General features: G+C 37.7%; 1 protein-coding gene across 3 annotated transcripts in view; it reads left to right on the top strand.

Annotated features, from left to right (window-relative positions):
• The window catches only part of Tpk1 (thiamin pyrophosphokinase 1), a 340045-nt gene that overhangs the window by 244127 nt on the left and 83745 nt on the right, over nt 1–12173 (top strand). The window lies entirely within an intron of this gene.

The following is a 12173-nucleotide window of genomic DNA, read 5'->3' on the forward strand; positions in this document are numbered from 1 at the left end:
TTTGTATATTTTCCTTAGAGAAAGTTCTATCCAGGTCTTTTGATCAGCTATTAATTAAGTTACTGTCCTTTGCACTGAGTTGTAAATCCTTTGTGTATTTTAGAATTGAGTCCTTTATCAGATGTGTAACTTGCAAATATTTTCGAAGAGTGCTTGGCCTATATTTTTATTTCTGAAGCTTAATTAACTAAATTTGTTAAGTTAATGTGATGAAGTCCAAGTTTCATTATGGATCATTCTTTTGGTGTCATCTCTAAGGCTTTTTGCCCAACTTTCTTCATGGTTTAATGCCCATGAAACCTACTTGGCTTTTTAGAAGTACTTGCTCCAACTAAAATAGCATGTTCTTTTTATACCTTAGAGATATCACAATCTATGATAGCTGCCCTTATTAAATTTTAAGATGTTGTCCAACAATTACCCACTGTATTAGCTTTTTTAAATGAACAAAAAAAAAAAATGAGGGGGATATGCTTATGAACAAAATCCTGACTCCAAAGGAAACCACCAGGCATTGTGAAACAAGTCCATTCTAGTCATTGAGAACAACAGTAATTTAATCAAAGAGATCTGACTGAAAGACAAAGCAGGCGTCCCCTGATTAACCAGTATCTCTCAGGTTGTATGTGTAAAGTATGGAACCATGTCATTCTTTTTAAGCATGGGAAACTCTTAGATTTCTACAAGGAAATAAATATTTGGAAGATAGAAAGGACTTTACAAAAATCTTTTTATCAGTTACTGCTGAAACAATTAGGAAAGGCCAGAGATGTGTTGGAAAACATGTCTGGAGAGCTCCTCAGAATTTGAAAGGCCGGCTCCAGCAGGTCTCCTCTTGTGCTCAGAGACGGGTGACAGGCTTTGAAGCCCTCCAAGGAAACGGACATGAGCTCCCATTAGAAGCTTTTTGGAAAGCATTCCAGCCTAAAACAACAGTTTTACTTTTAAAAATTCCCATTGTTTCCAAGGACCCCACGTTGACAGCGGGGAACTTCCTCCTGCGTGGAATGGTGAGGGTACCTTTCAGGGCTAGTGCTACAGGAGCGAGCAGGGCAGCCGCCCAGCTTCCTCGGCCTACAGTGACAGGAAAGAGCCAGCAGAGGAGCGGGGGCTCCTCTGTGCTCTTTCAAACATCCCGATTCTGTAAACCAGCTTTCTCTGGAAGGGGGGCCTTGGGCAGGATGAGGGTAGGACTCTTAACCTTTCTACGGGGTAATTTTTAATCCTGTCTAAATGCAATATGTTGTTATTTATTCGTGTAGTTACAGATTGCTTTGACTTTTGAAATAATTATTTTTTTTATCTACATGTTTATGAAAATATATTAAAAGCAACTTCAAGGAGTATGCGAGAAATAGAGTGCAAATAGTTTGTTCCATCAGTTATCTATGGGAAAATTCTTATTTTAGGGTTCTTTTAATTCATGAAAGATAATAAAAATAAATGCGAATGATATCATATTGACCTGAAGAAGAGTGAATACATTTTGTTCAGAGGGCTCCTGAGTCACTCAGCCCCCTCCATCTGGGAAAAGAGCCCTGAGGTCAATGTTAGATTGTCTGTCACAGCCATGGAGTGGGCTTGGGCTTGGAGAGGGGGAAAAGTCTGCAGGCGCTTAGTCAGGAGCTACCTCACTCCTTGGGTCATTGGTAACAAGTCACCCTGGGGAAACAGGTCAAGGGTCCTCCTCAGGTGGCCACATCGCTTGGTCTCTGCCCATCCACACACTTCAAAATCTGCTGCCAGAAGTTCCAAAAATGATCTGATTTGTTACCAATTTGTAATATCTCACATTACATTCTGACTTAAAAGAAAAAAGTATGAAAGCTACCCATGTCCATCTCCCAGAAGAGAAATGTTCCAAGTGTTATCAAAGCGGATTATAGTTACAGCGTTTTAGTCCGTGGTAGTACGCTATGGAGGTTCATTGACTTGCGTCTTGTGCAGGAGTTTCTTTGGGATGTAAACACTTGGGAATAAAAGAGCTGCCTCTTAGATGCTGCACTGTTACCTCTACTAGATGCACCACATTACCCTGCCCAGTGGGTGTGCCAGGACACACTCATCCCCGAGAGCACCAGGGTTCCCCTGCCCCATATTCTTACCACTTCTTGGTATTGTCAGACTCATTTCTGCCCGTCGGACTTTAACTAGTTTTTCCTTATGATCTCAGCTGGCGAGGGTCAGCAGTTTTATGTAGTCCTTAGCCATGATGAATCCACTTATGTGGATTGCTGCTTTCTTTTGCCTGGGCTATTGATTTCTAGAAATTTCTATTTGTTTTTTATGAGAAGAAAGGTTATAAGAGTTAAATGCAGAGAAATTTTTAAGTCTTTATACTTAATGTTGGTAACATTTATGTCTGAAGCCATCTCTATTTCTCCATGGTTGTGAAGGCACTTTCAATTTAGTTTTTAAGGTTTAGTTTTAGGAATTTGTTTCACCTGAAATTCATTTCTGTGCATGATATGAGATAGGGATCCATTTTTTTTTTGTCTTCCTGATAGTAAATTCCCTAGAATCATTTATCATCCTTTCTCCAAAGATTTTCACACGTGTGGGTGTTTCTTGGACCTCTGCTGTCTTCCCTTGGTTTACATATTACTGCTCTGATGCCACACTGCCCTGGTTCCTGGGCTTTACAATAGGTATGGAATGTGAATGAGTCTCCAGCCTTCTTCTTCAGAATTTTCATGGCTATTCCTGGCTTCTCACTTTTCGTCATAAATTTTAGAATCGGTAATTCCATCATAATTTGTATTGGAGTTACGTTTATTTAGTTGCTGAACACTTTTATCATTTCTAAAAATGTGACTATAGATTCACTTGACTTTTCTACAGACAAGCATATTTCTTTTCATAGTCAAGTTCTCTTTCTTCTGTATTCGATAACAAAAAGAATGTCAAAGCCAGCCTCAGCAAAAGCAAGGCGCTAAGCAACTCAGTGAGACCCTTTCCCTAAATGAAATACAAATAGGATTGAGGATGTGGCTCAGTGGTCAGGTGTCCCTGAGTTCAATCCCCAGTACCCACTGCCCCCCCCCCAAAAAGGCTCTGAAGTAGCAGCTTTAAGAAAGCCAGTGTGTGCTTCCTCACAGTGCAGTGCAGGGGTAGGCAGTTACAGAGAGGCTCTCTAGGATGTCCTCCATCCTCCACCTGTGTGTCCTGGTCATGTCTAGTGCACTTCAGCCACTGTGTTCCCCATGACATCGAGAGGGAGGGAAGGGGAGAGAGGAGCAGGGGGCAGTGTGCAGTGTGCACAGCATGACATGGGCCTTCACAGATTCCCACCTCCCCAGCAGAGTTCTTAAATATCAGAAGTTGAGCTGGATTATGTAGTTTACTGAATTGTAAAAAGTTGTTTTAAATTATCTTAATATAATTGCCACTATTTTCTTAGAACTTTTTAAATTGATACATGTTCTAATAAATGACAGCATATCTTTGGTGAAATACAATATGGTGTTTAATAATTCTAGTTTCATGGTCTCTTTTGTAGTCAAATTCTGCATTTTTCAGCTCTTTATTCTCACTCTTGATGGACTCTTTTGTCCTGTTTCATATATTTGGTTGTCTTTTCATATTTCGGGTTTTATCTGTGGAAATACTTGGAAACATAGTTGGGGGTATCTTTCTAGCTCAAATTTCAAGCTGTTTCTACTAATGCCCTGAGATGTAGCAGTCTTGGACTACTTAGCTGCCCAGGGATGAGGTTTCCATGAAAAATCTTCTAGTGTAAATTTTAACCACAAGGAATTGAGGTCTCTCTTTCTTCTTCTCTCCCCCTGCCCCAAATCCCTGTCAAAGCTCAGGCAAAGACAAGTTTAAGTTTCCTTATTCTGAAGCTTTTCTAGCAATCCAGTAAGTTCCTTGCTGGTTTGTTCTGAATGTCTGCATCCTACAAGTTCGTGCATTGAAAACTAATTAGCAGCCAGGCACATGGAGCATGCCTGTGATCCCAGTGGCTTGGGAGTTCAAAGTCAGCCTCAGCCATAGCAAGGCACTGAGCAACTCAGTGAGACCCTGTCTCCAAATAAAATAGGGCTGGGGATGTGGCTCAGTGATCGAGTACCCTGAGTTCAATTCCCAGTACCAAAAAACTCAAACAATTAACAATGTGATAGAGTTAGGAGTCGGAGCCTTTGGGAATTGATTTGGCCCCTCATGAATGGGATTATTCTAAAGGAAAAAGATTTCTTGCCCTTTTCACCATGTGAGGACACAGCAAGAAGGTGCCATCTATAAACCAAGGAACGGACCCTTCACAGACCCCAAAGCTGCTGTCAGTTTCTTGGATGTTCAACTTGTAGGACTTTGGGCAAGAAGTTTCTGTTGTTATCAGCTACCCAGTACATGGCCTTTTATCAAGCGGTCTTACCAGTCTAATTCACAGGTCTACCCTTCTGTTAAGGATATGGCCCTGAATTTATATAGAGAATCAGTCCCAACTCTGTACAGGCCCAATACCTTGATTCCTGATTCCCATTTATTTGAATAGAAAGGCATCTTTCTTTGTCTGTGCAGCTGCTGTTTGTTCCAGATCCTTCTTCATTTTTTGACCACTGATGAGTTGGTTCCCCTGTGAGCTTCATATCGTTGTTAGAGGACATTTGTGATATCGTATCCATGGTGTCTAAGTCTGATATTGGGAATTTTGGAGAAGGGAGGCTCCCATGCTGTGGGCATGTCTTCACCATCTCCTGGTTGTTCTGGGTCCAGTAGATAAGACAAGTGTGGGGAAGGGAAACCCGCTAAGTAGGAAGAGCTAGCAGCAAAGCCCGGACAAGTTTGGCAGAAGCTACAATTATATTCTGAACTGACTCTAATTAGACTTTGACTCCTAAAAACCTAAGTAGAAATTGTTAATATAAATATCCAAAGATTCATATTTTAAACACCGGGGAAATCTCAATTTCAGACTTGCTCTGTTTTTGAGGTTCCAGTAAAGCCACAATCAGCCCTAAGTATGAGCCCAGGGCCGTGTCCTGGCTACCTTCTTTCAGAACCCAACACACTTCTGCCCCCTGGCAGTTTCTCCACCCTCTTGTGACCTTATTCAACCACACACCATCCTCCTCCACGTGTCTCTAAAAGATTCTCTTCAAGGATTTACTCAAACTACCTTAGTCTTGCAAAAATCTCCTCTCTGCTAGGAAAACTGCTACGTTCTCTGATTTATGAATATATGTTAATGAGTAATGATGAAAAGTTGGATTTCCTTCCTAGATGACCTTGGTGAGTTTTCTGGGGTTTCCAGGTTGCTACTCTAAGTAATAAAAATCTAATGTCACGCACCGTCTCTCAGTGTATGCACCCAGTCCATCAGAGGTGGCAGCACACGGTACAGATAGAGAGGTGTCAACTCCACACATTCCTGAAGTCTTTAAAAGGATGGGACCGGTATGAACAATTGCAATAATAACATTCAGATGGCGTTTGACATTTTATTTTTATGCAGTACACTAAATCTTACAATAGTCTTATAACAGTTTGAATTGTCCCCATTTTTCAAATGAGGAAAGACCAATTCGTGGCACTTATTAGTAAATTGTCCATGATTAGGGAAATGAACTTGAAATACAGAGAAGTAAACATAAGGAAAGTGGTAACTGTGGACAGGAAATGAAGAGACTCTGGAAAGAAGAGAAAGTGGGTGGTAAGAAGAAAAATAAAATCCTGTGGGACAGAATAGAACTTGTCTCCTTGTTTTGATTAAGAAACACGTTAAATGGAGTTGACTTCCATTTTCCCAGGCCTCTCGTTTATAACACTCAAATTGAGATCAAAATTATGTATTCATTGTTCATTCTTTTGTATTTCCTCAAAGAAATACAGAAATAAATGACAGAAGGAAATAATGTCTTAGTATTGACTAAAAGGGACACTGCTCTCCTAATTCAAATGAAAGAATTTTGAAAGAAAAGGAATATGAGAAAACAGTCTTAAAAGATTTTTCATCTTTTTGAAGAATAAAATTGTATTAAGTATATATAAGTACCAGGGTTTTCTGCAGGAGTTCTCTATGAAAAATCTTAAGTAATTTAAGGGACCCTAATAAGGGACCATTTTATGCATATGTAAAATTAAACTTTCTAATAATGTATTTTGGGGACAAACACTCTTACTGCTCACTCCATTAAACTCAGAAAGTGATGCTAATTCCATTGTCACAGAGCAGTTGTGGTTGTACCCATGTAGGTTGTGACCTCTCCTAAGCTGGTGCCACTAATGTCTGAGATGTTTCATATTTTCAGATATGTTTGTTATTTTAATTATTGATTTTCCAGCCCAGTGCTTTAAAAAATAAAAAAAACACTCTGAAACTGTGACGTCAGTATTTCCTATCTGCTTCAAGGATATTGTCTTTTGTTTCCTAAATCTTCCATAATCATTGATTGACTCGCAATTGAATTAAAATGTTAAAATTTTCTCATAAACTGGATGTACAGTGGCTTCAGGGAGCAGTACTGGGCATTGAGCCCAAGGACACTCTGTGCACTGAGCTACATCCCCAAACCTTTTTATTTTCATTTTTGAGACAGTATCTCACCTGAAAAAGTCTTTAAAGTAGATTAAAAAAAAAAAAAAAAAAAAAAGGAAAAGCAAAGAAAAATCCTGGATATCTTTCAGTGGATTGATAGGATTGGTTCAAAGGTTTTCTGATTCTATGAGACATTTAGACTTTTTTTTTTAAGAGAGAGAGAATTTTTTAATATTTATTTTTCAGTTTTCGGTGGACACAACATCTTTATTTTATTTTTATGTTGTGCTGAGGATCAAACCCAGTGCCCCACGCATGCCAGGCCAAGCGTGTTACCGCTTGAGCCACATTCCCAGCCCTAGACTTTTCTAATTTTTTATTATTTTGCACATTTCTGTACTTTGATGTTAACTGACTAATCATGATTCCGATTTACATTAAGTCAAATGAAGTTTTGTTCTGTGTAAACACATGGATTTTCACATTATAGAACTGGCCAGTTTTCTATTGATTTCAACAAATCCTGATGGTCCATAGACATGTCTGTAGTTTGCAGTCTCCTTTGGGCCAGGTTTTACTTATTAGTTTTCTCATCAATCAATGTTTCTCATAAAATATTTGACATGTTAACTTTGGATTTATATGAATCGGGGTTTTTTTACCCTTTAAATATGATTTTTAAGATTACAAGCTGCTGTGTTCATTTTTTTTAAAAAGTGTATTACAGTATTACAAAATACCACCTAACTTCACACCGTATAAAACAGGTCAGAGGCAATGATGGGAACAAAGATCTGATCTTTCATTTTCATATTTGTGCACTGCAAAAAGGTCTTGCAGAGATGTGTGTATGCTGTACTCTGTCTAAAACACAGAGTTGTAGATGACTGTGAGCAAGCTAAGTGGAAGGAATCAGACCAACAGAATCTTCTAGAAGGCAAGACCTGATTCTCTCAGCTGAGATTTTGATAGGGACTGTATGATTTCTAAGCTACAAGGCAAGGTCGTCTTCTTTTAACCACTTTTACTGTAATAAAATGTAGAACATGCTCATCACTTAAAAAAGAAACCACCTACATTTTAGTTGTCACCGTCCTGTGCTCCTGTTCTATCCTTCTTTCCTTAGCCCTAAGCAGCTTCTTCTCTAATTTCTGTTCATGTGGATTTTCCTCTTCTAGACTTTCATATGAATGGAATCATATATGGATTTTATTTTAATGCTTTCAGTGTTCATCCATGTAGAATTTATCAGCATTTCATTTGGTAGTTATGGCTGAGTAATATTCTGCTATATGGTCATGCTGCATTTTATTTATTTATACATTAATGGTCATTTGGATTATTTCTACCTTATTCTATTATAAGTGATTCTGTTATAAACATTATGGACAATTTCTACGTGAAATTTCTGATTTTCATTTCTCTTAGGTACATCCCTAGGAGGGGAGTTGCTGGGTCATATTATAAATGTAGACTTAATTACTGAAAAACTTCCAGACTGCTTTCTAAAGAGATTGCACCAATTTATATTCCCATCACCAGCTTTCAAGGGTTCCAGCATCTCCAAGTCTTTGCAAACAGTTACTTGTATCTGAATTTTTGATTCTAGCCATTTTGTGTGTTGTGAAGCGTATCTCTTTGTGGTTTCATTCACGTCCCCCTGGCTAACAACGTGGAGCATCTTTTTCTGTATTTGTTGACCACATGTTTCTGTCATGGAGATCCTTTGGCCATTTTGTAATTAGGTAATTTGTCTTTTCTAACCAAGTTGTAAAAGTTCTTTTTACGATCTGAATGCAAGTCTATGATTTATAAATATTTTTCTCACTCTGTGGTTTCTCATTTCTTTTATTTAATGGTATTCATTGAAGTAAAAATGTTCTTAATTTCAAGGAGACCTAATTCATCTGTTTTTGTTGTTGTTGTTTGTTGTTGCTGTTGCTTAGGCATTTGATGTCCTACTTAAGAATTCTTTGCCAAATTCTATATCATAAAGGTTTGCTCCTATTTTTTTCCCTAAAAATTCATTTTTTCTCTTAGATTTAGGTTCTAGGTCCATTTTAACTTAATTTTTATGTAGAATTAGGTAGTGATCAAAGATTGGTGTATTGATTTTTGCAAAAAAGGTCAGCTGAGATTTTGATACAGACTGCATGATTTCTGTAGCTGGCCATCTTAACAATGGTAAATCTTCCAGGCCATGAACCCAAAATGTTTTTTTATTTAATTAGATCTTTTAAAATTTATTTTCATATTTTTAAAGTATTAGCTTTGCAATTCTTTTATTAAATTAAAATTTAAGCATTATATTATTTTTGATGCTGTGGTGAACAGAACTGTGGTGTTTTGTTGTTTTTTGTTCTAGTACTGGGGATTGAACACAGAACACTTACCCACTGAGCCACATCCCCAACTCTTTTTATTTTTTATTTTGAGATAGGGTCTCACTAAGTTACTTAGGGCCTCACTAAGTTGAGGCTGCTTTGAACTTTTGATCCTCCTACTCAGTCTCCCTAGCCACTGGGATTTACAGGCATGCATCACCTTACCTAGGGTAGAATTGTATTCTTAATTACATTTTCAGATTGTTACTTGTAGATGGAAATAAATATGATTGTTTTTTATATTAACTGAGCTCATATCTCACAACCAATTTATTGGTATTAATGGTTTTTCAATGGATTTTTTTTTAGTTTTCTCTATTCAAGATCATGTTTCTGCAGAGGTAGTTTGAATAATTCTTTTCAAATCCAGATGCCTTTTGCCAAATTGCTGAGGCTAAACCATCTAGTACAATATCAAATAAAAGCAGTGAGAGTGGACATAATTTCTTGGTCATAATCTTTGAAGGAAATCATTCAGTATTTTGGCATCAGGTATATATTTTCCATGAATTTTCTTGGTCGTCTTTTTATAAGATTAAGGAAGTTCCATTCTGTGCTTAGTTTCTTGAGTGTTTTTTATCATGAAAGAGTGCTCAATTTTTTCAAATGTTTTTTCTGCACCTATTGAAATAAGGATGTGTTTTTTTTATTCTATTGATACAATGTATTATAGTGAGTGAATTTAAGATATTAAATAAGCATGCTTGCCTGAGATGGGTTCCACTTAGTCATGATGTTCTTTTAATACGTTGCTTGATTGGACTCCCTAGTATTTGGGTTGAGGATTTTTGCATCCATATTCCTAAGTGAAGCTGTTTTGTAATTTTCTTCTCATATGATCTTTGTCTATTCTTAGGATCAGGACAATATTGACATCTACTCCCAAAGTCCAGACACTTAAGAGTGAAACTAGAGAAATCAGTTAAGACAGGAATAACAAAACAGAAGTAAAGAAGATCTGGATGAAAGGGTGCATGCAGACTTGGGGAAAATGAGGGAATTCTTGTTGCAATATAGAAGATTCTGATGTCTGGCGATAGTTTTAAATATATGTTCATGGATCCTGACCACTTCTTCTTCAGGGCTGGCAATGTCATTACCTTTCTCTTTCTCTGACCTCTTTTCCATTGTCAAAACTTTTTCTTTGATTAACTCTGAAGCATCCCTATTTTAAGGAATTTGAGACTACATCATGACTACCTAGATAATCCAGGGTGATTTCTCCTCAAAGTTTTCAATTTACTCATATCTTCAAAGACACTCTTGCCACTTACATAACCTAGTAACAGCTTACAGAGATCATAGCATGAATGTTTTGAGCAGACCATTAATTCAGCCTGACATATCAGGTCTACAATCAGTGAATTTAACAATTTTCTGAAATAATACTTCTTGAATACAATTGTTCTGTCATTGAATCTTAAGAATGACTGAAAATTGACGCATGAAGACAATTTATATTCTTTTTGAGAAAATGTGTCTTGGTGCTGTCATCCACCTTGGTCTTACTTAGCATGGTAAAGACTCAAGATAAACAAAAACTAAATTATGCAGACATGTTTTATTTGGGGCCCATATAAGACAATGAGGGGGAAACTCTTCATTCAGCCTGGTTCTGTTCTCCAACTTTGTCAGTTTTCATTGCTCTGACAAAAGTTTCTGACAAGGAACAACTTAGAAGAGGAAAAGAATATTTTGGCTCACAGTTTCAGAAGTTCAGTCCACGGTTGGCAACTCCATTGCTCTGGGACTGAGGTGGTGCCGACACTTCATGGCAGAAGGGCATTGTACAGGAAAGCTGCTCACCTTGGGGCAGACTGGAAGCAGAGAGAAAGAGGGAGAAGCCAAGTGTTAAAGACACAGTCCCCAAAGGCATTTCCCCAGAGACCCACTTTCTCCAGCCATGCTCCACCTACCTATAGTTACCACCCATTTACTTCACTTAAAGTATTAACCCATCGAATGGATTAATCCACTGATTAGGTTGCAGCTCTCATAATCTAATTGTTTTAGCTTCAAACATGTCTGCATTAATGCAGAAGCTTTTAGAGGACATCCCATATCTAAGCCATAAAACGTCCTCTAAGTTAGTCTTATCAGGAGTTTTGGTCACAGCAAGGCAAAGCTGACTGAAAGTTCCTACTCAAGATTAAAAGCTGCACCAGAGTTCCTGCTCAAGATTATCCAAGTATATATTCTGATGCTTGGGAACCATGAAAAAGTTGGAGGGTTTGCTTAGGCCAGAGATAAAGCTGCATTCCCCTGTGGGTTGTAACTATTTTTTTATTAGTCCTATTTCTTCTTTCTAACCTTTTAAGTTTCCTCTCTTGTTCAGCCTCTGAGGCTGTACTTACAGGAGAGACTGGTAACTTTCTACCAGCCACAGTCAGTAATCCAATGTGTGATTAAGACATTGAGAAAACAGGAGGCAGAAAGTTTGACTCTCCCTTGTAGCTTTTATAACCTCATATCCTTAGAATCTCAGGAACCAAAAGGTCCTTAAAGTTCAGCTGAAGAGTCATTGGTTACTTTACTGAATGCACACACACTATCAAAGCATTTGTAGTTACACGATTGCCACTTTAATTCCCAGCTCTTACACATACACACACACACACACACACACACACACACACACACACCACACCAGTGCTAAGGCAGAACAGAATTCTGGATTTCCTTATTGTCTATGGTTTTAGACCATGAAATTAACAAGTGCTGAATATTAGCATTCGAAAATGATTGCACATGTTGATAATCACAGGAAACCACAAGACCCAGCTTTTATGAAATGGACCAAGTTTGGGGACAGTAGAGTTGATAGGCAGTGGAATCACTTCTCGAGTTAGAAGAATACAAGGAGGAACATTACTATTTTTTAGATTACATCATTCTGTAGGATTTTTGAATATTATATTTGTCAGCAAATTTTATATTTTCAGGCATAGAAAACTTATAACACACAGGCCACTACAAAGTAGGATTAAATATATATTTCATTAACTCAGCTCTAGTTCCATTTTCTGTCTTAAGATTTAAATTAGACATGAATGATTTCTCTTCTTTTAAGTCCTTGCCCTTGTGTGGTTCTGCTAAGAACACGGAACCAACAATAATTTACTGTATGTCATAGTAGTCCTGCTTTGTTTTTAGAAAACTTCCAACAATCTGACAAACACATTTGTTATGGTTGATTCTGGGCATTTAAATATGAAAACAATTAACGTGCATTTGTAGAGAATATGACAAATGGGAGTTTGTGTGCAGGCCAATATTTCATTGGCCTGCACTCAAGAACACTATTACAG

This window comes from Callospermophilus lateralis, chromosome 1 (genome assembly GCF_048772815.1).
Source record: "Callospermophilus lateralis isolate mCalLat2 chromosome 1, mCalLat2.hap1, whole genome shotgun sequence".
In the NCBI taxonomy this organism is placed as follows: domain Eukaryota; kingdom Metazoa; phylum Chordata; class Mammalia; order Rodentia; family Sciuridae; genus Callospermophilus; species Callospermophilus lateralis.